This window comes from Danio rerio, chromosome 5 (genome assembly GCF_052040795.2).
Source record: "Danio rerio strain M-AB ecotype USA chromosome 5, GRCz13ab, whole genome shotgun sequence".
In the NCBI taxonomy this organism is placed as follows: domain Eukaryota; kingdom Metazoa; phylum Chordata; class Actinopteri; order Cypriniformes; family Danionidae; genus Danio; species Danio rerio.
The window spans coordinates 44,943,997-44,970,243 of record NC_141025.1 but is presented as its reverse complement, the minus strand read 5'-3'; the positions used below and the strand labels follow the sequence as shown (position 1 = coordinate 44,970,243).

Sequence of the window (26,247 nt, the reverse complement as noted above, 5' to 3'; positions counted from 1 at the left end):
CTGTCCACTATACTAACGAGGATCACTTATGCAAGAATGTAAACTGTTCAGCTGCACTATTATGTTGAGGTTGCCTGAGAGCAAAAGGCTGCAAGTTTCTTCCGACGAACGTCGCACTGTGGGCTTGTTTTTTTTTTGGACAGATTCATGCTGAAGCTCAAGTTTTTAAGAGGAGTTTAGCATCCTAAAAAAAGCCCCCCCTGGCAGGGAAGCAAACCCTGATCATCCGGGTGACACATGGAAATACTGTCCACTATACTAACAAAGACTAGCGTGCTTTTGGTTATGTCAAGCGTGGGTGGACACTTTCTGCCAGCAGTCTCACCAAACCGAAGCCAAGCCATTCCTCCTTAAGACAGGCAGAGTCAGACATGTAATAAAAACAACGACCGATGGGTTCAGTCCAAAGGGCAAACTGTAGCTTCTGCTGGTTATAGTCACCCTCAAAACCTTTGGCTGTTACCAAGGACTGGGCTCTAATCTGTCTGATGTCCTAATAACACAATTTTACATGGTGACATCACTGCAGCTTTGAAAATGTGGATATATTTGTCTTAACCAAAGACTGCACCTCTTTCTGTGTGAGCTCATTCTGTACTGCGTAATGCTTCGATGCCTTCATTTCAACAAAGTAGGATTACGAGGCCAACGTGCCTTGCAGTCACCCTTGCCGAACATTGTGCTGTGTATGGCCAACTGCTCTGATTAAGCAGCATAGTGTTACAGCTCGAGTTTCTCTTCAATCACGCACAAATCTTTCGCCTTTTACTAAAGATTTCCGTGGGGAGGAACTATTGTGAGTTTTGTTTATTTTTGGGTGCTCTGCTATCTGCAGAGCTGCATTAAGATGTTGAATTGCAGAACGAGATGTGGAAGAGTGTTTGTGTCAGTAGATTAGCCTAGACAGAATGGTTGTTATCAATCCGGCGATCAAATGAAGTTGCTCTTAGCTCATTCTCTAAAGCGCAGCAATCTTGGATCTGTGTGTCTTTTTCTCCCTCTCTTCACAATTGCAGTCTTTGGAACCGCAGCAAAAAAGCGAGTGAGCAAAATCGAGCTCTTTTTTACCACAAGAAGGACATGGCCAATATTGAATGGTGGGTTTGTTTCTTTGGACAGCTTTATGCTTAAGCCTGAGGTGGGGTAAGGAGTTCAGCGTCTTGAAGAAAATGCCTCCCCATCGGGGAATCGAACCCCGGTCTTCCGCGTGACAGGCGTAGATACTGTCCACTATACTAACGAGGATCACTTATGCAAGAATGTAAACTGTTCAGCTGCACTATTATGTTGAGGGTGCCTGAGAGCAAAAGGCTGCAAGTTTCTTCCGACGAACGTCGCACTGTGGGCTTGTTTTTTTTTTGGACAGATTCATGCTGAAGCTCAAGTTTTTAAGAGGAGTTTAGCATCCTAAAAAAAGCCCCCCCTGGCAGGGAAGCGAACCCTGATCATCCGGGTGACACATGGAAATACTGTCCACTATACTAACAAAGACTAGCGTGCTTTTGGTTATGTCAAGCGTGGGTGGACACTTTCTGCCAGCAGTCTCACCAAACCGAAGCCAAGCCATTCCTCCTTAAGACAGGCAGAGTCAGACATGTAATAAAAACAACGACCGATGGGTTCAGTCTAAAGGGCAAACTGTAGCTTCTGCTGGTTATAGTCACCCTCAAAACCTTTGGCTGTTACCAAGGACTGGGCTCTAATCTGTCTGATGTCCTAATAACACAATTTTACATGGTGACATCACTGCAGCTTTGAAAATGTGGATATATTTGTCTTAACCAAAGACTGCACCTCTTTCTGTGTGAGCTCATTCTGTACTGCGTAATGCTTCGATGCCTTCATTTCAACAAAGTAGGATTACGAGGCCAACGTGCCTTGCAGTCACCCTTGCCGAACATTGTGCTGTGTATGGCCAACTGCTCTGATTAAGCAGCATAGTGTTACAGCTTGAGTTTCTCTTCAATCACGCACAAATCTTTCGCCTTTTACTAAAGATTTCCGTGGGGAGGAACTATTGTGAGTTTTGTTTATTTTTGGGTGCTCTGCTATCTGCAGAGCTGCATTAAGATGTTGAATTGCAGAACGAGATGTGGAAGAGTGTTTGTGTCAGTAGATTAGTCTAGACTGAATGGTTGTTATCAATCCGGCGATCAAATGAAGTTGCTCTTAGCTCATTCTCTAAAGCGCAGCAATCTTGGATCTGTGTGTCTTTTTCTCCCTCTCTTCACAATTGCAGTCTTTGGAACCGCAGCAAAAAAGCGAGTGAGCAAAATCGAGCTCTTATTTACCACAAGAAGTACATGGCCAATATTGTATGGTGGGTTTGTTTCTTTGGACAGCTTTATGCTTAAGCCTGAGGTGGGGTAAGGAGTTCAGCGTCTTGAAGAAAATGCCTCCCCGTCGGGGAATCGAACCCCGGTCTTCCGCGTGACAGGCGGAGATACTGTCCACTATACTAACAAGGATCACTTATGCAAGAATGTAAACTGTTCAGCTGCACTATTATGTTGAGGGTGCCTGAGAGCAAAAGGCTGCAAGTTTCTTCCGACGAACGTCGCACTGTGGGCTTGTTTTTTTTTTGGACAGATTCATGCTGAAGCTCAAGTTTTTAAGAGGAGTTTAGCATCCTAAAAAAAGCCCCCTCTGGCAGGGAAGCGAACCCTGATCATCCGGGTGACACATGGAAATACTGTCCACTATACTAACAAAGACTAGCGTGCTTTTGGTTATGTCAAGCGTGGGTGGACACTTTCTGCCAGCAGTCTCACCAAACCGAAGCCAAGCCATTCCTCCTTAAGACAGGCAGAGTCAGACATGTAATAAAAACAACGACCGATGGGTTCAGTCTAAAGGGCAAACTGTAGCTTCTGCTGGTTATAGTCACCCTCAAAACCTTTGGCTGTTACCAAGGACTGGGCTCTAATCTGTCTGATGTCCTAATAACACAATTTTACATGGTGACATCACTGCAGCTTTGAAAATGTGGATATATTTGTCTTAACCAAAGACTGCACCTCTTTCTGTGTGAGCTCATTCTGTACTGCGTAATGCTTCGATGCCTTCATTTCAACAAAGTAGGATTACGAGGCCAACGTGCCTTGCAGTCACCCTTGCCGAACATTGTGCTGTGTATGGCCAACTGCTCTGATTAAGCAGCATAGTGTTACAGCTTGAGTTTCTCTTCAATCACGCACAAATCTTTCGCCTTTTACTAAAGATTTCCGTGGGGAGGAACTATTGTGAGTTTTGTTTATTTTTGGGTGCTCTGCTATCTGCAGAGCTGCATTAAGATGTTGAATTGCAGAACGAGATGTGGAAGAGTGTTTGTGTCAGTAGATTAGTCTAGACTGAATGGTTGTTATCAATCCGGCGATCAAATGAAGTTGCTCTTAGCTCATTCTCTAAAGCGCAGCAATCTTGGATCTGTGTGTCTTTTTCTCCCTCTCTTCACAATTGCAGTCTTTGGAACCGCAGCAAAAAAGCGAGTGAGCAAAATCGAGCTCTTATTTACCACAAGAAGTACATGGCCAATATTGTATGGTGGGTTTGTTTCTTTGGACAGCTTTATGCTTAAGCCTGAGGTGGGGTAAGGAGTTCAGCGTCTTGAAGAAAATGCCTCCCCGTCGGGGAATCGAACCCCGGTCTTCCGCGTGACAGGCGGAGATACTGTCCACTATACTAACAAGGATCACTTATGCAAGAATGTAAACTGTTCAGCTGCACTATTATGTTGAGGGTGCCTGAGAGCAAAAGGCTGCAAGTTTCTTCCGACGAACGTCGCACTGTGGGCTTGTTTTTTTTTTGGACAGATTCATGCTGAAGCTCAAGTTTTTAAGAGGAGTTTAGCATCCTAAAAAAAGCCCCCCCTGGCAGGGAAGCGAACCCTGATCATCCGGGTGACACATGGAAATACTGTCCACTATACTAACAAAGACTAGCGTTGCTTTTGGTTATGTCAAGCGTGGGTGGACACTTTCTGCCAGCAGTCTCACCAAACCGAAGCCAAGCCATTCCTCCTTAAGACAGGCAGAGTCAGACATGTAATAAAAACAACGACCGATGGGTTCAGTCCAAAGGGCAAACTGTAGCTTCTGCTGGTTATAGTCACCCTCAAAACCTTTGGCTGTTACCAAGGACTGGGCTCTAATCTGTCTGATGTCCTAATAACACAATTTTACATGGTGACATCACTGCAGCTTTGAAAATGTGGATATATTTGTCTTAACCAAAGACTGCACCTCTTTCTGTGTGAGCTCATTCTGTACTGCGTAATGCTTCGATGCCTTCATTTCAACAAAGTAGGATTACGAGGCCAACGTGCCTTGCAGTCACCCTTGCCGAACATTGTGCTGTGTATGGCCAACTGCTCTGATTAAGCAGCATAGTGTTACAGCTTGAGTTTCTCTTCAATCACGCACAAATCTTTCGCCTTTTACTAAAGATTTCCGTGGGGAGGAACTATTGTGAGTTTTGTTTATTTTTGGGTGCTCTGCTATCTGCAGAGCTGCATTAAGATGTTGAATTGCAGAACGAGATGTGGAAGAGTGTTTGTGTCAGTAGATTAGTCTAGACTGAATGGTTGTTATCAATCCGGCGATCAAATGAAGTTGCTCTTAGCTCATTCTCTAAAGCGCAGCAATCTTGGATCTGTGTGTCTTTTTCTCCCTCTCTTCACAATTGCAGTCTTTGGAACCGCAGCAAAAAAGCGAGTGAGCAAAATCGAGCTCTTATTTACCACAAGAAGTACATGGCCAATATTGTATGGTGGGTTTGTTTCTTTGGACAGCTTTATGCTTAAGCCTGAGGTGGGGTAAGGAGTTCAGCGTCTTGAAGAAAATGCCTCCCCGTCGGGGAATCGAACCCCGGTCTTCCGCGTGACAGGCGGAGATACTGTCCACTATACTAACAAGGATCACTTATGCAAGAATGTAAACTGTTCAGCTGCACTATTATGTTGAGGGTGCCTGAGAGCAAAAGGCTGCAAGTTTCTTCCGACGAACGTCGCACTGTGGGCTTGTTTTTTTTTTGGACAGATTCATGCTGAAGCTCAAGTTTTTAAGAGGAGTTTAGCATCCTAAAAAAAGCCCCCTCTGGCAGGGAAGCGAACCCTGATCATCCGGGTGACACATGGAAATACTGTCCACTATACTAACAAAGACTAGCGTGCTTTTGGTTATGTCAAGCGTGGGTGGACACTTTCTGCCAGCAGTCTCACCAAACCGAAGCCAAGCCATTCCTCCTTAAGACAGGCAGAGTCAGACATGTAATAAAAACAACGACCGATGGGTTCAGTCTAAAGGGCAAACTGTAGCTTCTGCTGGTTATAGTCACCCTCAAAACCTTTGGCTGTTACCAAGGACTGGGCTCTAATCTGTCTGATGTCCTAATAACACAATTTTACATGGTGACATCACTGCAGCTTTGAAAATGTGGATATATTTGTCTTAACCAAAGACTGCACCTCTTTCTGTGTGAGCTCATTCTGTACTGCGTAATGCTTCGATGCCTTCATTTCAACAAAGTAGGATTACGAGGCCAACGTGCCTTGCAGTCACCCTTGCCGAACATTGTGCTGTGTATGGCCAACTGCTCTGATTAAGCAGCATAGTGTTACAGCTTGAGTTTCTCTTCAATCACGCACAAATCTTTCGCCTTTTACTAAAGATTTCCGTGGGGAGGAACTATTGTGAGTTTTGTTTATTTTTGGGTGCTCTGCTATCTGCAGAGCTGCATTAAGATGTTGAATTGCAGAACGAGATGTGGAAGAGTGTTTGTGTCAGTAGATTAGTCTAGACTGAATGGTTGTTATCAATCCGGCGATCAAATGAAGTTGCTCTTAGCTCATTCTCTAAAGCGCAGCAATCTTGGATCTGTGTGTCTTTTTCTCCCTCTCTTCACAATTGCAGTCTTTGGAACCGCAGCAAAAAAGCGAGTGAGCAAAATCGAGCTCTTATTTACCACAAGAAGTACATGGCCAATATTGTATGGTGGGTTTGTTTCTTTGGACAGCTTTATGCTTAAGCCTGAGGTGGGGTAAGGAGTTCAGCGTCTTGAAGAAAATGCCTCCCCGTCGGGGAATCGAACCCCGGTCTTCCGCGTGACAGGCGGAGATACTGTCCACTATACTAACAAGGATCACTTATGCAAGAATGTAAACTGTTCAGCTGCACTATTATGTTGAGGGTGCCTGAGAGCAAAAGGCTGCAAGTTTCTTCCGACGAACGTCGCACTGTGGGCTTGTTTTTTTTTTGGACAGATTCATGCTGAAGCTCAAGTTTTTAAGAGGAGTTTAGCATCCTAAAAAAAGCCCCCCCTGGCAGGGAAGCGAACCCTGATCATCCGGGTGACACATGGAAATACTGTCCACTATACTAACAAAGACTAGCGTGCTTTTGGTTATGTCAAGCGTGGGTGGACACTTTCTGCCAGCAGTCTCACCAAACCGAAGCCAAGCCATTCCTCCTTAAGACAGGCAGAGTCAGACATGTAATAAAAACAACGACCGATGGGTTCAGTCCAAAGGGCAAACTGTAGCTTCTGCTGGTTATAGTCACCCTCAAAACCTTTGGCTGTTACCAAGGACTGGGCTCTAATCTGTCTGATGTCCTAATAACACAATTTTACATGGTGACATCACTGCAGCTTTGAAAATGTGGATATATTTGTCTTAACCAAAGACTGCACCTCTTTCTGTGTGAGCTCATTCTGTACTGCGTAATGCTTCGATGCCTTCATTTCAACAAAGTAGGATTACGAGGCCAACGTGCCTTGCAGTCACCCTTGCCGAACATTGTGCTGTGTATGGCCAACTGCTCTGATTAAGCAGCATAGTGTTACAGCTTGAGTTTCTCTTCAATCACGCACAAATCTTTCGCCTTTTACTAAAGATTTCCGTGGGGAGGAACTATTGTGAGTTTTGTTTATTTTTGGGTGCTCTGCTATCTGCAGAGCTGCATTAAGATGTTGAATTGCAGAACGAGATGTGGAAGAGTGTTTGTGTCAGTAGATTAGTCTAGACTGAATGGTTGTTATCAATCCGGCGATCAAATGAAGTTGCTCTTAGCTCATTCTCTAAAGCGCAGCAATCTTGGATCTGTGTGTCTTTTTCTCCCTCTCTTCACAATTGCAGTCTTTGGAACCGCAGCAAAAAAGCGAGTGAGCAAAATCGAGCTCTTATTTACCACAAGAAGTACATGGCCAATATTGTATGGTGGGTTTGTTTCTTTGGACAGCTTTATGCTTAAGCCTGAGGTGGGGTAAGGAGTTCAGCGTCTTGAAGAAAATGCCTCCCCGTCGGGGAATCGAACCCCGGTCTTCCGCGTGACAGGCGGAGATACTGTCCACTATACTAACAAGGATCACTTATGCAAGAATGTAAACTGTTCAGCTGCACTATTATGTTGAGGGTGCCTGAGAGCAAAAGGCTGCAAGTTTCTTCCGACGAACGTCGCACTGTGGGCTTGTTTTTTTTTTGGACAGATTCATGCTGAAGCTCAAGTTTTTAAGAGGAGTTTAGCATCCTAAAAAAAGCCCCCCCTGGCAGGGAAGCGAACCCTGATCATCCGGGTGACACATGGAAATACTGTCCACTATACTAACAAAGACTAGCGTGCTTTTGGTTATGTCAAGCGTGGGTGGACACTTTCTGCCAGCAGTCTCACCAAACCGAAGCCAAGCCATTCCTCCTTAAGACAGGCAGAGTCAGACATGTAATAAAAACAACGACCGATGGGTTCAGTCCAAAGGGCAAACTGTAGCTTCTGCTGGTTATAGTCACCCTCAAAACCTTTGGCTGTTACCAAGGACTGGGCTCTAATCTGTCTGATGTCCTAATAACACAATTTTACATGGTGACATCACTGCAGCTTTGAAAATGTGGATATATTTGTCTTAACCAAAGACTGCACCTCTTTCTGTGTGACCTCATTCTGTACTGCGTAATGCTTCGATGCCTTCATTTCAACAAAGTAGGATTACGAGGCCAACGTGCCTTGCAGTCACCCTTGCCGAACATTGTGCTGTGTATGGCCAACTGCTCTGATTAAGCAGCATAGTGTTACAGCTTGAGTTTCTCTTCAATCACGCACAAATCTTTCGCCTTTTACTAAAGATTTCCGTGGGGAGGAACTATTGTGAGTTTTGTTTATTTTTGGGTGCTCTGCTATCTGCAGAGCTGCATTAAGATGTTGAATTGCAGAACGAGATGTGGAAGAGTGTTTTTGTCAGTAGATTAGTCTAGACTGAATGGTTGTTATCAATCCGGCGATCAAATGAAGTTGCTCTTAGCTCATTCTCTAAAGCGCAGCAATCTTGGATCTGTGTGTCTTTTTCTCCCTCTCTTCACAATTGCAGTCTTTGGAACCGCAGCAAAAAAGCGAGTGAGCAAAATCGAGCTCTTATTTACCACAAGAAGGACATGGCCAATATTGTATGGTGGGTTTGTTTCTTTGGACAGCTTTATGCTTAAGCCTGAGGTGGGGTAAGGAGTTCAGCGTCTTGAAGAAAATGCCTCCTCGTCGGGGAATCGAACCCCGGTCTTCCGCGTGACAGGCGGAGATACTGTCCACTATACTAACAAGGATCACTTATGCAAGAATGTAAACTGTTCAGCTGCACTATTATGTTGAGGGTGCCTGAGAGCAAAAGGCTGCAAGTTTCTTCCGACGAACATCGCACTGTGGGCTTGTTTTTTAGGACAGATTCATGCTGAAGCTCAAGTTTTTGAGAGGAGTTTAGCATCCTAAAAAAAGCACCCCCTGGCAGGGAAGCGAACCCTGATCATCCGGGTGACACATGGAAATACTGACCACTATACTAACAAAGACTAGCGTGCTATTGGATATGTTAAGCGTGGGTGGACACTTTCTGCCAGCAGTCTCACCAAACCGAAGCCAAGCCATTTTTCCTTAAGACAGGCAGAGTCAGACATGTAATAAAAACAACGACCGATGGGTTCAGTCCAAAGGGCAAACTGTAGTTTCTGCTGGTTATAGTCACCCTCAAAACCTTTGGCTGTTACCAAGGACTGGGCTCTAATCTGTCTGATGTTATAATAACACAATTTTACATGGTGACATCACTGCAGCTTTGAAAATGTGGATATATTTGTCTTGACCAAAGACTGCACCTCTTTCTGTGTGACCTCATTCTGTACTGCGTAATGCTTCGATGCCTTCATTTCAACAAAGTAGGATTACGAGGCCAACGTGCCTTGCAGTCACCCTTGCCGAACATTGTGCTGTGTCAGGCCTACTGCTCTGATTAAGCAGCATAGTGTTACACCTCGAGTTTCTCTTCAATCACGCACAAATCTTTCGCCTTTTACTAAAGATTTCCGTGGGGAGGAACTATTGTGAGTTTTGTTTATTTTTGGGTGCTCTGCTATCTGCAGAGCTGCATTAAGATGTTGAATTGCAGAACGAGATGTGGAAGAGTGTTTGTGTCAGTAGATTAGCCTAGACAGAATGGTTGTTATCAATCCGGCGATCAAATGAAGTTGCTCTTAGCTCATTCTCTAAAGCGCAGCAATCTTGGATCTGTGTGTCTTTTTCTCCCTCTCTTCACAATTGCAGTCTTTGGAACCGCAGCAAAAAAGCGAGTGAGCAAAATCGAGCTCTTTTTTACCACAAGAAGGACATGGCCAATATTGTATGGTGGGTTTGTTTCTTTGGAAAGCTTTATGCTTAAGCCTGAGGTGGGGTAAGGAGTTCAGCGTCTTGAAGAAAATGCCTCCCCGTCGGGAATCGAACCCCGGTCTTCCGCGTGACAGGCGGAGATACTGTCCACTATACTAACGAGGATCACTTATGCAAGAATGTAAACTGTTCAGCTGCACTATTATGTTGAGGTTGCCTGAGAGCAAAAGGCTGCAAGTTTCTTCCGACGAACGTCGCACTGTGGGCTTGTTTTTTTTTTGGACAGATTCATGCTGAAGCTCAAGTTTTTAAGAGGAGTTTAGCATCCTAAAAAAAGCCCCCCCTGGCAGGGAAGCAAACCCTGATCATCCGGGTGACACATGGAAATACTGTCCACTATACTAACAAAGACTAGCGTGCTTTTGGTTATGTCAAGCGTGGGTGGACACTTTCTGCCAGCAGTCTCACCAAACCGAAGCCAAGCCATTCCTCCTTAAGACAGGCAGAGTCAGACATGTAATAAAAACAACGACCGATGGGTTCAGTCCAAAGGGCAAACTGTAGCTTCTGCTGGTTATAGTCACCCTCAAAACCTTTGGCTGTTACCAAGGACTGGGCTCTAATCTGTCTGATGTCCTAATAACACAATTTTACATGGTGACATCACTGCAGCTTTGAAAATGTGGATATATTTGTCTTAACCAAAGACTGCACCTCTTTCTGTGTGAGCTCATTCTGTACTGTGTAATGCTTCGATGCCTTCATTTCAACAAAGTAGGATTACGAGGCCAACGTGCCTTGCAGTCACCCTTGCCGAACATTGTGCTGTGTATGGCCAACTGCTCTGATTAAGAAGCATAGTGTTACAGCTCGAGTTTCTCTTCAATCACGCACAAATCTTTCGCCTTTTACTAAAGATTTCCGTGGGGAGGAACTATTGTGAGTTTTGTTTATTTTTGGGTGCTCTGCTATCTGCAGAGCTGCATTAAGATGTTGAATTGCAGAACGAGATGTGGAAGAGTGTTTGTGTCAGTAGATTAGCCTAAACAGAATGGTTGTTATCAATCCGGCGATCAAATGAAGTTGCTCTTAGCTCATTCTCTAAAGCGCAGCAATCTTGGATCTGTGTGTCTTTTTCTCCCTCTCTTCACAATTGCAGTCTTTGGAACCGCAGCAAAAAAGCGAGTGAGCAAAATCGAGCTCTTTTTTACCACAAGAAGGACATGGCCAATATTGAATGGTGGGTTTGTTTCTTTGGACAGCTTTATGCTTAAGCCTGAGGTGGGGTAAGGAGTTCAGCGTCTTGAAGAAAATGCCTCCCCATCGGGGAATCGAACCCCGGTCTTCCGCGTGACAGGCGTAGATACTGTCCACTATACTAACGAGGATCACTTATGCAAGAATGTAAACTGTTCAGCTGCACTATTATGTTGAGGGTGCCTGAGAGCAAAAGGCTGCAAGTTTCTTCCGACGAACGTCGCACTGTGGGCTTGTTTTTTTTTTGGACAGATTCATGCTGAAGCTCAAGTTTTTAAGAGGAGTTTAGCATCCTAAAAAAAGCCCCCCCTGGCAGGGAAGCGAACCCTGATCATCTGGGTGACACATGGAAATACTGTCCACTATACTAACAAAGACTAGCGTGCTTTTGGTTATGTCAAGCGTGGGTGGACACTTTCTGCCAGCAGTCTCACCAAACCGAAGCCAAGCCATTCCTCCTTAAGACAGGCAGAGTCAGACATGTAATAAAAACAACGACCGATGGGTTCAGTCTAAAGGGCAAACTGTAGCTTCTGCTGGTTATAGTCACCCTCAAAACCTTTGGCTGTTACCAAGGACTGGGCTCTAATCTGTCTGATGTCCTAATAACACAATTTTACATGGTGACATCACTGCAGCTTTGAAAATGTGGATATATTTGTCTTAACCAAAGACTGCACCTCTTTCTGTGTGAGCTCATTCTGTACTGCGTAATGCTTCGATGCCTTCATTTCAACAAAGTAGGATTACGAGGCCAACGTGCCTTGCAGTCACCCTTGCCGAACATTGTGCTGTGTATGGCCAACTGCTCTGATTAAGCAGCATAGTGTTACAGCTTGAGTTTCTCTTCAATCACGCACAAATCTTTCGCCTTTTACTAAAGATTTCCGTGGGGAGGAACTATTGTGAGTTTTGTTTATTTTTGGGTGCTCTGCTATCTGCAGAGCTGCATTAAGATGTTGAATTGCAGAACGAGATGTGGAAGAGTGTTTGTGTCAGTAGATTAGTCTAGACTGAATGGTTGTTATCAATCCGGCGATCAAATGAAGTTGCTCTTAGCTCATTCTCTAAAGCGCAGCAATCTTGGATCTGTGTGTCTTTTTCTCCCTCTCTTCACAATTGCAGTCTTTGGAACCGCAGCAAAAAAGCGAGTGAGCAAAATCGAGCTCTTATTTACCACAAGAAGGACATGGCCAATATTGTATGGTGGGTTTGTTTCTTTGGACAGCTTTATGCTTAAGCCTGAGGTGGGGTAAGGAGTTCAGCGTCTTGAAGAAAATGCCTCCTCGTCGGGGAATCGAACCCCGGTCTTCCGCGTGACAGGCGGAGATACTGTCCACTATACTAACAAGGATCACTTATGCAAGAATGTAAACTGTTCAGCTGCACTATTATGTTGAGGGTGCCTGAGAGCAAAAGGCTGCAAGTTTCTTCCGACGAACATCGCACTGTGGGCTTGTTTTTTAGGACAGATTCATACTGAAGCTCAAGTTTTTGAGAGGAGTTTAGCATCCTAAAAAAAGCACCCCCTGGCAGGGAAGAGAACCCTGATCATCCGGGTGACACATGGAAATACTGACCACTATACTAACAAAGACTAGCGTGCTATTGGATATGTTAAGCGTGGGTGGACACTTTCTGCCAGCAGTCTCACCAAACCGAAGCCAAGCCATTTTTCCTTAAGACAGGCAGAGTCAGACATGTAATAAAAACAACGACCGATGGGTTCAGTCCAAAGGGCAAACTGTAGTTTCTGCTGGTTATAGTCACCCTCAAAACCTTTGGCTGTTACCAAGGACTGGGCTCTAATCTGTCTGATGTTATAATAACACAATTTTACATGGTGACATCACTGCAGCTTTGAAAATGTGGATATATTTGTCTTGACCAAAGACTGCACCTCTTTCTGTGTGACCTCATTCTGTACTGCGTAATGCTTCGATGCCTTCATTTCAACAAAGTAGGATTACGAGGCCAACGTGCCTTGCAGTCACCCTTGCCGAACATTGTGCTGTGTCAGGCCTACTGCTCTGATTAAGCAGCATAGTGTTACAGCTCGAGTTTCTCTTCAATCACGCACAAATCTTTCGCCTTTTACTAAAGATTTCCGTGGGGAGGAACTATTGTGAGTTTTGTTTATTTTTGGGTGCTCTGCTATCTGCAGAGCTGCATTAAGATGTTGAATTGCAGAACGAGATGTGGAAGAGTGTTTGTGTCAGTAGATTAGCCTAGACAGAATGGTTGTTATCAATCCGGCGATCAAATGAAGTTGCTCTTAGCTCATTCTCTAAAGCGCAGCAATCTTGGATCTGTGTGTCTTTTTCTCCCTCTCTTCACAATTGCAGTCTTTGGAACCGCAGCAAAAAAGCGAGTGAGCAAAATCGAGCTCTTTTTTTACCACAAGAAGGACATGGCCAATATTGAATGGTGGGTTTGTTTCTTTGGACAGCTTTATGCTTAAGCCTGAGGTGGGGTAAGGAGTTCAGCGTCTTGAAGAAAATGCCTCCCCATCGGGGAATCGAACCCCGGTCTTCCGCGTGACAGGCGTAGATACTGTCCACTATACTAACGAGGATCACTTATGCAAGAATGTAAACTGTTCAGCTGCACTATTATGTTGAGGGTGCCTGAGAGCAAAAGGCTGCAAGTTTCTTCCGACGAACGTCGCACTGTGGGCTTGTTTTTTTTTTGGACAGATTCATGCTGAAGCTCAAGTTTTTAAGAGGAGTTTAGCATCCTAAAAAAAGCCCCCCCTGGCAGGGAAGCGAACCCTGATCATCCGGGTGACACATGGAAATACTGTCCACTATACTAACAAAGACTAGCGTGCTTTTGGTTATGTCAAGCGTGGGTGGACACTTTCTGCCAGCAGTCTCACCAAACCGAAGCCAAGCCATTCCTCCTTAAGACAGGCAGAGTCAGACATGTAATAAAAACAACGACCGATGGGTTCAGTCCAAAGGGCAAACTGTAGCTTCTGCTGGTTATAGTCACCCTCAAAACCTTTGGCTGTTACCAAGGACTGGGCTCTAATCTGTCTGATGTCCTAATAACACAATTTTACATGGTGACATCACTGCAGCTTTGAAAATGTGGATATATTTGTCTTAACCAAAGACTGCACCTCTTTCTGTGTGAGCTCATTCTGTACTGCGTAATGCTTCGATGCCTTCATTTCAACAAAGTAGGATTACGAGGCCAACGTGCCTTGCAGTCACCCTTGCCGAACATTGTGCTGTGTATGGCCAACTGCTCTGATTAAGCAGCATAGTGTTACAGCTTGAGTTTCTCTTCAATCACGCACAAATCTTTCGCCTTTTACTAAAGATTTCCGTGGGGAGGAACTATTGTGAGTTTTGTTTATTTTTGGGTGCTCTGCTATCTGCAGAGCTGCATTAAGATGTTGAATTGCAGAACGAGATGTGGAAGAGTGTTTGTGTCAGTAGATTAGTCTAGACTGAATGGTTGTTATCAATCCGGCGATCAAATGAAGTTGCTCTTAGCTCATTCTCTAAAGCGCAGCAATCTTGGATCTGTGTGTCTTTTTCTCCCTCTCTTCACAATTGCAGTCTTTGGAACCGCAGCAAAAAAGCGAGTGAGCAAAATCGAGCTCTTATTTACCACAAGAAGGACATGGCCAATATTGTATGGTGGGTTTGTTTCTTTGGACAGCTTTATGCTTAAGCCTGAGGTGGGGTAAGGAGTTCAGCGTCTTGAAGAAAATGCCTCCCCGTCGGGGAATCGAACCCCGGTCTTCCGCGTGACAGGCGGAGATACTGTCCACTACACTAACGAGGATCACTTATGCAAGAAAGTAAACTGTTCAGCTGCACTATTATGTTGAGGGTGCCTGAGAGCAAAAGGCTGCAAGTTTCTTCCGACGAACATCGCACTGTGGGCTTGTTTTTTTGGACAGATTCATGCTGAAGCTCAAGTTTTTGAGAGGAGTTTAGCATCCTAAAAAAAGCACCCCCTGGCAGGGAAGCGAACCCTGATCATCCGGGTGACACATGGAAATACTGACCACTATACTAACAAAGACTAGCGTGCTATTGGATATGTTAAGCGTGGGTGGACACTTTCTGCCAGCAGTCTCACCAAACCGAAGCCAAGCCATTTTTCCTTAAGACAGGCAGAGTCAGACATGTAATAAAAACAACGACCGATGGGTTCAGTCCAAAGGGCAAACTGTAGCTTCTGCTGGTTATAGTCACCCTCAAAACCTTTGGCTGTTACCAAGGACTGGGCTCTAATCTGTCTGATGTTATAATAACACAATTTTACATGGTGACATCACTGCAGCTTTGAAAATGTGGATATATTTGTCTTAACCAAAGACTGCACATCTTTCTGTGTGACCTCATTCTGTACTGCGTAATGCTTCGATGCCTTCATTTCAACAAAGTAGGATTACGAGGCCAACGTGCCTTGCAGTCACCCTTGCCGAACATTGTGCTGTGTCAGGCCTACTGCTCTGATTAAGCAGCATAGTGTTACAGCTCGAGTTTCTCTTCAATCACGCACAAATCTTTCGCCTTTTACTAAAGATTTCCGTGGGGAGGAGCTATTGTGAGTTTTGTTTATTTTTGGGTGCTCTGCTATCTGCAGAGCTGCATTAAGATGTTGAATTGCAGAACGAGATGTGGAAGAGTGTTTGTGTCAGTAGATTAGCCTAGACAGAATGGTTGTTATCAATCCGGCGATCAAATGAAGTTGCTCTTAGCTCATTCTCTAAAGCGCAGCAATCTTGGATCTGTGTGTCTTTTTCTCCCTCTCTTCACAATTGCAGTCTTTGGAACCGCAGCAAAAAAGCGAGTGAGCAAAATCGAGCTCTTAATTACCACAAGAAGGACATGGCCAATATTGTATGGTGGGTTTGTTTCTTTGGACAGCTTTATGCTTAAGCCTGAGGTGGGGTAAGGAGTTCAGCGTCTTGAAGAAAATGCCTCCCCGTCGGGGAATCGAACCCCGGTCTTCCGCGTGACAGGCGGAGATACTGTCCACTATGCTAACGAGGATCACTTATGTAAGAATGTAAACTGTTCAGCTGCACTATTATGTTGAGGGTGCCTGAGAGCAAAAGGCTGCAAGTTTCTTCCAACGAACGTCGCACTGTGGGCTTGTTTTTTTTTTGGACAGATTCATGCTGAAGCTCAAGTTTTTAAGAGGAGTTTAGCATCCTAAAAAAAGCCCCCCCTGGCAGGGAAGCGAACCCTGATCATCCGGGTGACACATGGAAATACTGTCCACTATACTAACAAAGACTAGCGTGCTTTTGGTTATGTCAAGCGTGGGTGGACACTTTCTGCCAGCAGTCTCACCAAACCGAAGCCAAGCCATTCCTCCTTAAGACAGGCAGAGTCAGACATGTAATAAAAACAACGACCGATGGGTTCAGTCCAAAGGGCAAACTGTAGCTTCTGCTGGTTATAGTCACCCTCAAAACCTTTGGCTGTTACCAAGGACTGGGCTCTAATCTGTCTGATGTCCTAATAACACAATTTTACATGGTGACATCACTGCAGCTTTGAAAATGTGGATATATTTGTCTTAACCAAAGACTGCACCTCTTTCTGTGTGAGCTCATTCTGTACTGCGTAATGCTTCGATGCCTTCATTTCAACAAAGTAGGATTACGAGGCCAACGTGCCTTGCAGTCACCCTTGCCGAACATTGTGCTGTGTATGGCCAACTGCTCTGATTAAGCAGCATAGTGTTACAGCTTGAGTTTCTCTTCAATCACGCACAAATCTTTCGCCTTTTACTAAAGATTTCCGTGGGGAGGAACTGTTTTGAGTTTTGTTTATTTTTGGGTGCTCTGCTATCTGCAGAGCTGCATTAAGATGTTGAATTGCAGAACGAGATGTGGAAGAGTGTTTGTGTCAGTAGATTAGTCTAGACAGAGTGGTTGTTATCAATCCGGCGATCAAATGAAGTTGCTCTTAGCTCATTCTCTAAAGCGCAGCAATCTTGGATCTGTGTGTCTTTTTCTCCCTCTCTTCACAATTGCAGTCTTTGGAACCGCAGCAAAAAAGCGAGTGAGCAAAATCGAGCTCTTATTTACCACAAGAAGGACATGGCCAATATTGTATGGTGGGTTTGTTTCTTTGGACAGCTTTATGCTTAAGCCTGAGGTGGGGTAAGGAGTTCAGCGTCTTGAAGAAAATGCCTCCCCATCGGGGAATCGAACCCCGGTCTTCCGCGTGACAGGCGGAGATACTGTCCACTATACTAACGAGGATCACTTATGCAAGAATGTAAACTGTTCAGCTGCACTATTATGTTGAGGGTGCCTGAGAGCAAAAGGCTGCAAGTTTCTTCCGACGAACATCGCACTGTGGGCTTGTTTTTTTGGACAGATTCATGCTGAAGCTCAAGTTTTTGAGAGGAGTTTAGCATCCTAAAAAAAGCACCCCCTGGCAGGGAAGCGAACCCTGATCATCCGGGTGACACATGGAAATACTGACCACTATACTAACAAAGACTAGCGTGCTATTGGATATGTTAAGCGTGGGTGGACACTTTCTGCCAGCAGTCTCACCAAACCGAAGCCAAGCCATTTTTCCTTAAGACAGGCAGAGTCAGACATGTAATAAAAACAACGACCGATGGGTTCAGTCCAAAGGGCAAACTGTAGCTTCTGCTGGTTATAGTCACCCTCAAAACCTTTGGCTGTTACCAAGGACTGGGCTCTAATCTGTCTGATGTTATAATAACACAATTTTACATGGTGACATCACTGCAGCTTTGAAAATGTGGATATATTTGTCTTAACCAAAGACTGCACCTCTTTCTGTGTGAGCTCATTCTGTACTGCGTAATGCTTCGATGCCTTTATTTCAACAAAGTAGGATTACGAGGCCAACGTGCCTTGCAGTCACCCTTGCCGAACATTGTGCTGTGTATGGCCAACTGCTCTGATTAAGCAGCATAGTGTTACAGCTCGAGTTTCTCTTCAATCACGCACAAATCTTACGCCTTTTACTAAAGATTTCCGTGGGGAGGAACTATTGTGAGTTTTGTTTATTTTTGGGTGCTCTGCTATCTGCAGAGCTGCATTAAGATGTTGAATTGCAGAACGAGATGTGGAAGAGTGTTTGTGTCAGTAGATTAGCCTAGACAGAATGGTTGTTATCAATCCGGCGATCAAATGAAGTTGCTCTTAGCTCATTCTCTAAAGCGCAGCAATCTTGGATCTGTGTGTCTTTTTCTCCCTCTCTTCACAATTGCAGTCTTTGGAACCGCAGCAAAAAAGCGAGTGAGCAAAATCGAGCTCTTTTTTACCACAAGTAGGACATGGCCAATATTGTATGGTGGGTTTGTTTCTTTGGAAAGCTTTATGCTTAAGCCTGAGGTGGGGTAAGGAGTTCAGCGTCTTGAAGAAAATGCCTCCCCGTCGGGGAATCGAACCCCGGTCTTCCGCGTGACAGGCGGAGATACTGTCCACTATACTAACGAGGATCACTTCTGCGAGAATGTAAACTGTTCAGCTGCACTATTATGTTGAGGGTGCCTGAGAGCAAAAGGCTGCAAGTTTCTTCCGACGAACGTCGCACTGTGGGCTTGTTTTTTTTTTGGACAGATTCATGCTGAAGCTCAAGTTTTTAAGAGGAGTTTAGCATCCTAAAAAAAGCACCCCCTGGCAGGGAAGCGAACCCTGATCATCTGGGTGACACATGGAAATACTGACCACTATACTAACAAAGACTAGCGTGCTATTGGATATGTTAAGCGTGGGTGGACACTTTCTGCCAGCAGTCTCACCAAACCGAAGCCAAGCCATTTTTCCTTAAGACAGGCAGAGTCAGACATGTAATAAAAACAACGACCGATGGGTTCAGTCCAAAGAGCAAACTGTAGCTTCTGCTGGTTATAGTCACCCTCAAAACCTTTGGCTGTTACCAAGGACTGGGCTCTAATCTGTCTGATGTCTTAATAACACAATTTTACATGGTGACATCACTGCAGCTTTGAAAATGTGGATATATTTGTCTTAACCAAAGACTGCACCTCTTTCTGTGTGAGCTCATTCTGTACTGCGTAATGCTTCGATGCCTTCATTTCAACAAAGTAGGATTACGAGGCCAACGTGCCTTGCAGTCACCCTTGCCGAACATTGTGCTGTGTCAGGCCTAGTGCTCTGATTAAGCAGCATAGTGTTACAGCTCGAGTTTCTCTTCAATCACGCACAAATCTTTCGCCTTTTACTAAAGATTTCCGTGGGGAGGAACTATTGTGAGTTTTGTTTATTTTTGGGTGCTCTGCTACCTGCAGAGCTGCATTAAGATGTTGAATTGCAGAACGAGATGTGGAAGAGTGTTTGTGTCAGTAGATTATCCTAGACAGAATGGTTGTTATCAATCCGGTGATCAAATGAAGTTGCTCTTAGCTCATTCTCTAAAGCGCAGCAATCTTGGATCTGTGTGTCTTTTTCTCCCTCTCTTCACAATTGCAGTCTTTGGAACCGCAGCAAAAAAGCGAGTGAGCAATATCGAGCTCTTATTTACCACAAGAAGGACATGGCCAATATTGTATGGTGGGTTTGTTTCTTTGGACAGCTTTATGCTTAAGCCTGAGGTGGGGTAAGGAGTTCAGCGTCTTGAAGAAAATGCCTCCCCGTCGGGGAATCGAACCCCGGTCTTCCGCGTGACAGGCGGAGATACTGTCCACTATACTAACGAGGATCACTTATGCAAGAATGTAAACTGTTCAGCTGCACTATTATGTTGAGGGTGCCTGAGAGCAAAAGGCTGCAAGTTTCTTCCGACGAACGTCGCACTGTGGGCTTGTTTTTTTTTTTGGACAGATTCATGCTGAAGCTCAAGTTTTTAAGAAGAGTTTAGCATCCTAAAAAAAGCCCCCCCTGGCAGGGAAGCGAACCCTGATCATCCGGGTGACACATGGAAATACTGTCCACTATACTAACAAAGACTAGCGTGCTTTTGGTTATGTCAAGCGTGGGTGGACACTTTCTGCCAGCAGTCTCACCAAACCGAAGCCAAGCCATTCCTCCTTAAGACAGGCAGAGTCAGACATGTAATAAAAACAACGACCGATGGGTTCAGTCCAAAGGGCAAACTGTAGCTTCTGCTGGTTATAGTCACCCTCAAAACCTTTGGCTGTTACCAAGGACTGGGCTCTAATCTGTCTGATGTCCTAATAACACAATTTTACATGGTGACATCACTGCAGCTTTGAAAATGTGGATATATTTGTCTTAACCAAAGACTGCACCTCTTTCTGTGTGAGCTCATTCTGTACTGCGTAATGCTTCGATGCCTTCATTTCAACAAAGTAGGATTACGAGGCCAACGTGCCTTGCAGTCACCCTTGCCGAACATTGTGCTGTGTATGGCCAACTGCTCTGATTAAGCAGCATAGTGTTACAGCTCGAGTTTCTCTTCAATCACGCACAAATCTTTCGCCTTTTACTAAAGATTTCCGTGGGGAGGAACTATTGTGAGTTTTGTTTATTTTTGGGTGCTCTGCTATCTGCAGAGCTGCATTAAGATGTTGAATTGCAGAACGAGATGTGGAAGAGTGTTTGTGTCAGTAGATTAGTCTAGACTGAATGGTTGTTATCAATCCGGCGATCAAATGAAGTTGCTCTTAGCTCATTCTCTAAAGCGCAGCAATCTTGGATCTGTGTGTCTTTTTCTCCCTCTCTTCACAATTGCAGTCTTTGGAACCGCAGCAAAAAAGCGAGTGAGCAAAATCGAGCTCTTATTTACCACAAGAAGTACATGGCCAATATTGTATGGTGGGTTTGTTTCTTTGGACAGCTTTATGCTTAAGCCTGAGGTGGGGTAAGGAGTTCAGCGTCTTGAAGAAAATGCCTCCCCGTCGGGGAATCGAACCCCGGTCTTCCGCGTGACAGGCGGAGATACTGTCCACTATACTAACAAGGATCACTTATGCAAGAATGTAAACTGTTCAGCTGCACTATTATGTTGAGGGTGCCTGAGAGCAAAAGGCTGCAAGTTTCTTCCGACGAACGTCGCACTGTGGGCTTGTTTTTTTTTTGGACAGATTCATGCTGAAGCTCAAGTTTTTAAGAGGAGTTTAGCATCCTAAAAAAAGCCCCCCCTGGCAGGGAAGCGAACCCTGATCATCCGGGTGACACATGGAAATACTGTCCACTATACTAACAAAGACTAGCGTGCTTTTGGTTATGTCAAGCGTGGGTGGACACTTTCTGCCAGCAGTCTCACCAAACCGAAGCCAAGCCATTCCTCCTTAAGACAGGCAGAGTCAGACATGTAATAAAAACAACGACCGATGGGTTCAGTCCAAAGGGCAAACTGTAGCTTCTGCTGGTTATAGTCACCCTCAAAACCTTTGGCTGTTACCAAAGACTGGGCTCTAATCTGTCTGATGTCCTAATAACACAATTTTACATGGTGACATCACTGCAGCTTTGAAAATGTGGATATATTTGTCTTAACCAAAGACTGCACCTCTTTCTGTGTGACCTCATTCTGTACTGCGTAATGCTTCGATGCCTTCATTTCAACAAAGTAGGATTACGAAGCCAACGTGCCTTGCAGTCACCCTTGCCGAACATTGTGCTGTGTATGGCCAACTGCTCTGATTAAGCAGCATAGTGTTACCGCTTGAGTTTCTCTTCAATCACGCACAAATCTTTCGCCTTTTACTAAAGATTTCCGTGGGGAGGAACTATTGTGAGTTTTGTTTATTTTTGGGTGCTCTGCTATCTGCAGAGCTGCATTAAGATGTTGAATTGCAGAACGAGATGTGGAAGAGTGTTTGTGTCAGTAGATTAGTCTAGACTGAATGGTTGTTATCAATCCGGCGATCAAATGAAGTTGCTCTTAGCTCATTCTCTAAAGCGCAGCAATCTTGGATCTGTGTGTCTTTTTCTCCCTCTCTTCACAATTGCAGTCTTTGGAACCGCAGCAAAAAAGCGAGTGAGCAAAATCGAGCTCTTATTTACCACAAGAAGGACATGGCCAATATTGTATGGTGGGTTTGTTTCTTTGGACAGCTTTATGCTTAAGCCTGAGGTGGGGTAAGGAGTTCAGCGTCTTGAAGAAAATGCCTCCCCGTCGGGGAATCGAACCCCGGTCTTCCGCGTGACAGGCGGAGATACTGTCCACTATACTAACAAGGATCACTTATGCAAGAATGTAAACTGTTCAGCTGCACTATTATGTTGAGGGTGCCTGAGAGCAAAAGGCTGCAAGTTTCTTCCGACGAACATCGCACTGTGGGCTTGTTTTTTAGGACAGATTCATGCTGAAGCTCAAGTTTTTGAGAGGAGTTTAGCATCCTAAAAAAAGCACCCCCTGGCAGGGAAGCGAACCCTGATCATCCGGGTGACACATGGAAATACTGACCACTATACTAACAAAGACTAGCGTGCTATTGGATATGTTAAGCGTGGGTGGACACTTTCTGCCAGCAGTCTCACCAAACCGAAGCCAAGCCATTTTTCCTTAAGACAGGCAGAGTCAGACATGTAATAAAAACAACGACCGATGGGTTCAGTCCAAAGGGCAAACTGTAGCTTCTGCTGGTTATAGTCACCCTCAAAACCTTTGGCTGTTACCAAGGAATGGGCTCTAATCTGTCTGATGTTATAATAACACAATTTTACATGGTGACATCACTGCAGCTTTGAAAATGTGGATATATTTGTCTTGACCAAAGACTGCACCTCTTTCTGTGTGACCTCATTCTGTACTGCGTAATGCTTCGATGCCTTCATTTCAACAAAGTAGGATTACGAGGCCAACGTGCCTTGCAGTCACCCTTGCCGAACATTGTGCTGTGTCAGGCCTACTGCTCTGATTAAGCAGCATAGTGTTACAGCTCGAGTTTCTCTTCAATCACGCACAAATCTTTCGCCTTTTACTAAAGATTTCCGTGGGGAGGAACTATTGTGAGTTTTGTTTATTTTTGGGTGCTCTGCTATCTGCAGAGCTGCATTAAGATGTTGAATTGCAGAACGAGATGTGGAAGAGTGTTTGTGTCAGTAGATTAGCCTAGACAGAATGGTTGTTATCAATCCGGCGATCAAATGAAGTTGCTCTTAGCTCATTCTCTAAAGCGCAGCAATCTTGGATCTGTGTGTCTTTTTCTCCCTCTCTTCACAATTGCAGTCTTTGGAACCGCAGCAAAAAAGCGAGTGAGCAAAATCGAGCTCTTTTTTACCACAAGAAGGACATGGCCAATATTGTATGGTGGGTTTGTTTCTTTGGAAAGCTTTATGCTTAAGCCTGAGGTGGGGTAAGGAGTTCAGCGTCTTGAAGAAAATGCCTCCCCGTCGGGAATCGAACCCCGGTCTTCCGCGTGACAGGCGGAGATACTGTCCACTATACTAACGAGGATCACTTATGCAAGAATGTAAACTGTTCAGCTGCACTATTATGTTGAGGTTGCCTGAGAGCAAAAGGCTGCAAGTTTCTTCCGACGAACGTCGCACTGTGGGCTTGTTTTTTTTTTTGGACAGATTCATGCTGAAGCTCAAGTTTTTAAGAGGAGTTTAGCATCCTAAAAAAAGCCCCCCCTGGCAGGGAAGCAAACCCTGATCATCCGGGTGACACATGGAAATACTGTCCACTATACTAACAAAGACTAGCGTGCTTTTGGTTATGTCAAGCGTGGGTGGACACTTTCTGCCAGCAGTCTCACCAAACCGAAGCCAAGCCATTCCTCCTTAAGACAGGCAGAGTCAGACATGTAATAAAAACAACGACCGATGGGTTCAGTCCAAAGGGCAAACTGTAGCTTCTGCTGGTTATAGTCACCCTCAAAACCTTTGGCTGTTACCAAGGACTGGGCTCTAATCTGTCTGATGTCCTAATAACACAATTTTACATGGTGACATCACTGCAGCTTTGAAAATGTGGATATATTTGTCTTAACCAAAGACTGCACCTCTTTCTGTGTGAGCTCATTCTGTACTGCGTAATGCTTCGATGCCTTCATTTCAACAAAGTAGGATTACGAGGCCAACGTGCCTTGCAGTCACCCTTGCCGAACATTGTGCTGTGTATGGCCAACTGCTCTGATTAAGCAGCATAGTGTTACAGCTCGAGTTTCTCTTCAATCACGCACAAATCTTTCGCCTTTTACTAAAGATTTCTGTGGGGAGGAACTATTGTGAGTTTTGTTTATTTTTGGGTGCTCTGCTATCTGCAGAGCTGCATTAAGATGTTGAATTGCAGAACGAGATGTGGAAGAGTGTTTGTGTCAGTAGATTAGCCTAGACAGAATGGTTGTTATCAATCCGGCGATCAAATGAAGTTGCTCTTAGCTCATTCTCTAAAGCGCAGCAATCTTGGATCTGTGTGTCTTTTTCTCCCTCTCTTCACAATTGCAGTCTTTGGAACCGCAGCAAAAAAGCGAGTGAGCAAAATCGAGCTCTTTTTTACCACAAGAAGGACATGGCCAATATTGAATGGTGGGTTTGTTTCTTTGGACAGCTTTATGCTTAAGCCTGAGGTGGGGTAAGGAGTTCAGCGTCTTGAAGAAAATGCCTCCCCATCGGGGAATCGAACCCCAGTCTTCCGCGTGACAGGCGTAGATACTGTCCACTATACTAACGAGGATCACTTATGCAAGAATGTAAACTGTTCAGCTGCACTATTATGTTGAGGGTGCCTGAGAGCAAAAGGCTGCAAGTTTCTTCCGACGAACGTCGCACTGTGGGCTTGTTTTTTTTTTGGACAGATTCATGCTGAAGCTCAAGTTTTTAAGAGGAGTTTAGCATCCTAAAAAAAGCCCCCCCTGGCAGGGAAGCGAACCCTGATCATCCGGGTGACACATGGAAATACTGTCCACTATACTAACAAAGACTAGCGTGCTTTTGGTTATGTCAAGCGTGGGTGGACACTTTCTGCCAGCAGTCTCACCAAACCGAAGCCAAGCCATTCCTCCTTAAGACAGGCAGAGTCAGACATGTAATAAAAACAACGACCGATGGGTTCAGTCCAAAGGGCAAACTGTAGCTTCTGCTGGTTATAGTCACCCTCAAAACCTTTGGCTGTTACCAAGGACTGGGCTCTAATCTGTCTGATGTCCTAATAACACAATTTTACATGGTGACATCACTGCAGCTTTGAAAATGTGGATATATTTGTCTTAACCAAAGACTGCACCTCTTTCTGTGTGAGCTCATTCTGTACTGCGTAATGCTTCGATGCCTTCATTTCAACAAAGTAGGATTACGAGGCCAACGTGCCTTGCAGTCACCCTTGCCGAACATTGTGCTGTGTATGGCCAACTGCTCTGATTAAGCAGCATAGTGTTACAGCTTGAGTTTCTCTTCAATCACTCACAAATCTTTCGCCTTTTACTAAAGATTTCCGTGGGGAGGAACTATTGTGAGTTTTGTTTATTTTTGGGTGCTCTGCTATCTGCAGAGCTGCATTAAGATGTTGAATTGCAGAACGAGATGTGGAAGAGTGTTTGTGTCAGTAGATTAGTCTAGACTGAATGGTTGTTATCAATCCGGCGATCAAATGAAGTTGCTCTTAGCTCATTCTCTAAAGCGCAGCAATCTTGGATCTGTGTGTCTTTTTCTCCCTCTCTTCACAATTGCAGTCTTTGGAACCGCAGCAAAAAAGCGAGTGAGCAAAATCGAGCTCTTATTTACCACAAGAAGGACATGGCCAATATTGTATGGTGGGTTTGTTTCTTTGGACAGCTTTATGCTTAAGCCTGAGGTGGGGTAAGGAGTTCAGCGTCTTGAAGAAAATGCCTCCCCGTCGGGGAATCGAACCCCGGTCTTCCGCGTGACAGGCGGAGATACTGTCCACTATACTAACGAGGATCACTTATGCAAGAAAGTAAACTGTTCAGCTGCACTATTATGTTGAGGGTGCCTGAGAGCAAAAGGCTGCAAGTTTCTTCCGACGAACATCGCACTGTGGGCTTGTTTTTTTGGACAGATTCATGCTGAAGCTCAAGTTTTTGAGAGGAGTTTAGCATCCTAAAAAAAGCACCCCCTGGCAGGGAAGCGAACCCTGATCATCCGGGTGACACATGGAAATACTGACCACTATACTAACAAAGACTAGCGTGCTATTGGATATGTTAAGCGTGGGTGGACACTTTCTGCCAGCAGTCTCACCAAACCGAAGCCAAGCCATTTTTCCTTAAGACAGGCAGAGTCAGACATGTAATAAAAACAACGACCGATGGGTTCAGTCCAAAGGGCAAACTGTAGCTTCTGCTGGTTATAGTCACCCTCAAAACCTTTGGCTGTTACCAAGGACTGGGCTCTAATCTGTCTGATGTTATAATAACACAATTTTACATGGTGACATCACTGCAGCTTTGAAAATGTGGATATATTTGTCTTAACCAAAGACTGCACCTCTTTCTG

At 44.7% G+C, this 26,247-nt stretch overlaps 1 long non-coding RNA gene and 24 other non-coding genes across 25 annotated transcripts in view; 22 read left to right on the top strand and 3 right to left on the bottom strand.

The window, feature by feature from the left end:
• The window catches only part of LOC148679708 (uncharacterized), an 890,299-nt gene that overhangs the window by 85,195 nt on the left and 778,857 nt on the right, over positions 1–26,247 (top strand). The window lies entirely within an intron of this gene.
• Positions 724–839, top strand: LOC147844246 (U5 spliceosomal RNA). Its single transcript, XR_015492284.1, has one exon. It is a non-coding gene; the product is annotated as a U5 spliceosomal RNA (small nuclear RNA).
• Positions 1,947–2,062, top strand: LOC147844245 (U5 spliceosomal RNA). Its single transcript, XR_015492347.1, has one exon. It is a non-coding gene; the product is annotated as a U5 spliceosomal RNA (small nuclear RNA).
• LOC147844244 (U5 spliceosomal RNA) lies at positions 3,170–3,285 on the top strand. The gene has a single exon (XR_015492346.1). It is a non-coding gene; the product is annotated as a U5 spliceosomal RNA (small nuclear RNA).
• LOC147844243 (U5 spliceosomal RNA) lies at positions 4,394–4,509 on the top strand. Its single transcript, XR_015492345.1, has one exon. It is a non-coding gene; the product is annotated as a U5 spliceosomal RNA (small nuclear RNA).
• On the top strand, positions 5,617–5,732 carry LOC147844242 (U5 spliceosomal RNA). The gene has a single exon (XR_015492344.1). It is a non-coding gene; the product is annotated as a U5 spliceosomal RNA (small nuclear RNA).
• LOC147844241 (U5 spliceosomal RNA) lies at positions 6,840–6,955 on the top strand. Its single transcript, XR_015492343.1, has one exon. It is a non-coding gene; the product is annotated as a U5 spliceosomal RNA (small nuclear RNA).
• LOC147844240 (U5 spliceosomal RNA) lies at positions 8,063–8,178 on the top strand. The gene has a single exon (XR_015492342.1). It is a non-coding gene; the product is annotated as a U5 spliceosomal RNA (small nuclear RNA).
• On the top strand, positions 9,283–9,398 carry LOC147844239 (U5 spliceosomal RNA). The gene has a single exon (XR_015492318.1). It is a non-coding gene; the product is annotated as a U5 spliceosomal RNA (small nuclear RNA).
• On the top strand, positions 10,505–10,620 carry LOC147844238 (U5 spliceosomal RNA). The gene has a single exon (XR_015492283.1). It is a non-coding gene; the product is annotated as a U5 spliceosomal RNA (small nuclear RNA).
• LOC147844237 (U5 spliceosomal RNA) lies at positions 11,728–11,843 on the top strand. Its single transcript, XR_015492341.1, has one exon. It is a non-coding gene; the product is annotated as a U5 spliceosomal RNA (small nuclear RNA).
• On the top strand, positions 12,948–13,063 carry LOC147844236 (U5 spliceosomal RNA). The gene has a single exon (XR_015492282.1). It is a non-coding gene; the product is annotated as a U5 spliceosomal RNA (small nuclear RNA).
• Positions 14,172–14,287, top strand: LOC147844235 (U5 spliceosomal RNA). The gene has a single exon (XR_015492340.1). It is a non-coding gene; the product is annotated as a U5 spliceosomal RNA (small nuclear RNA).
• Positions 15,392–15,507, top strand: LOC147844234 (U5 spliceosomal RNA). Its single transcript, XR_015492323.1, has one exon. It is a non-coding gene; the product is annotated as a U5 spliceosomal RNA (small nuclear RNA).
• LOC147844233 (U5 spliceosomal RNA) lies at positions 16,615–16,730 on the top strand. The gene has a single exon (XR_015492360.1). It is a non-coding gene; the product is annotated as a U5 spliceosomal RNA (small nuclear RNA).
• Positions 17,835–17,950, top strand: LOC147844232 (U5 spliceosomal RNA). The gene has a single exon (XR_015492387.1). It is a non-coding gene; the product is annotated as a U5 spliceosomal RNA (small nuclear RNA).
• On the bottom strand, positions 18,285–18,356 carry trnad-guc (transfer RNA aspartic acid (anticodon GUC)). The gene has a single exon. It is a non-coding gene; the product is annotated as a tRNA-Asp (tRNA).
• LOC147844230 (U5 spliceosomal RNA) lies at positions 19,058–19,173 on the top strand. The gene has a single exon (XR_015492314.1). It is a non-coding gene; the product is annotated as a U5 spliceosomal RNA (small nuclear RNA).
• On the bottom strand, positions 19,508–19,579 carry trnad-guc (transfer RNA aspartic acid (anticodon GUC)). The gene has a single exon. It is a non-coding gene; the product is annotated as a tRNA-Asp (tRNA).
• LOC147844228 (U5 spliceosomal RNA) lies at positions 20,282–20,397 on the top strand. Its single transcript, XR_015492281.1, has one exon. It is a non-coding gene; the product is annotated as a U5 spliceosomal RNA (small nuclear RNA).
• On the top strand, positions 21,505–21,620 carry LOC147844227 (U5 spliceosomal RNA). Its single transcript, XR_015492355.1, has one exon. It is a non-coding gene; the product is annotated as a U5 spliceosomal RNA (small nuclear RNA).
• On the top strand, positions 22,725–22,840 carry LOC147844226 (U5 spliceosomal RNA). The gene has a single exon (XR_015492280.1). It is a non-coding gene; the product is annotated as a U5 spliceosomal RNA (small nuclear RNA).
• Positions 23,948–24,063, top strand: LOC147844225 (U5 spliceosomal RNA). Its single transcript, XR_015492366.1, has one exon. It is a non-coding gene; the product is annotated as a U5 spliceosomal RNA (small nuclear RNA).
• On the top strand, positions 25,171–25,286 carry LOC147844224 (U5 spliceosomal RNA). The gene has a single exon (XR_015492385.1). It is a non-coding gene; the product is annotated as a U5 spliceosomal RNA (small nuclear RNA).
• Positions 25,621–25,692, bottom strand: trnad-guc (transfer RNA aspartic acid (anticodon GUC)). Its single transcript has one exon. It is a non-coding gene; the product is annotated as a tRNA-Asp (tRNA).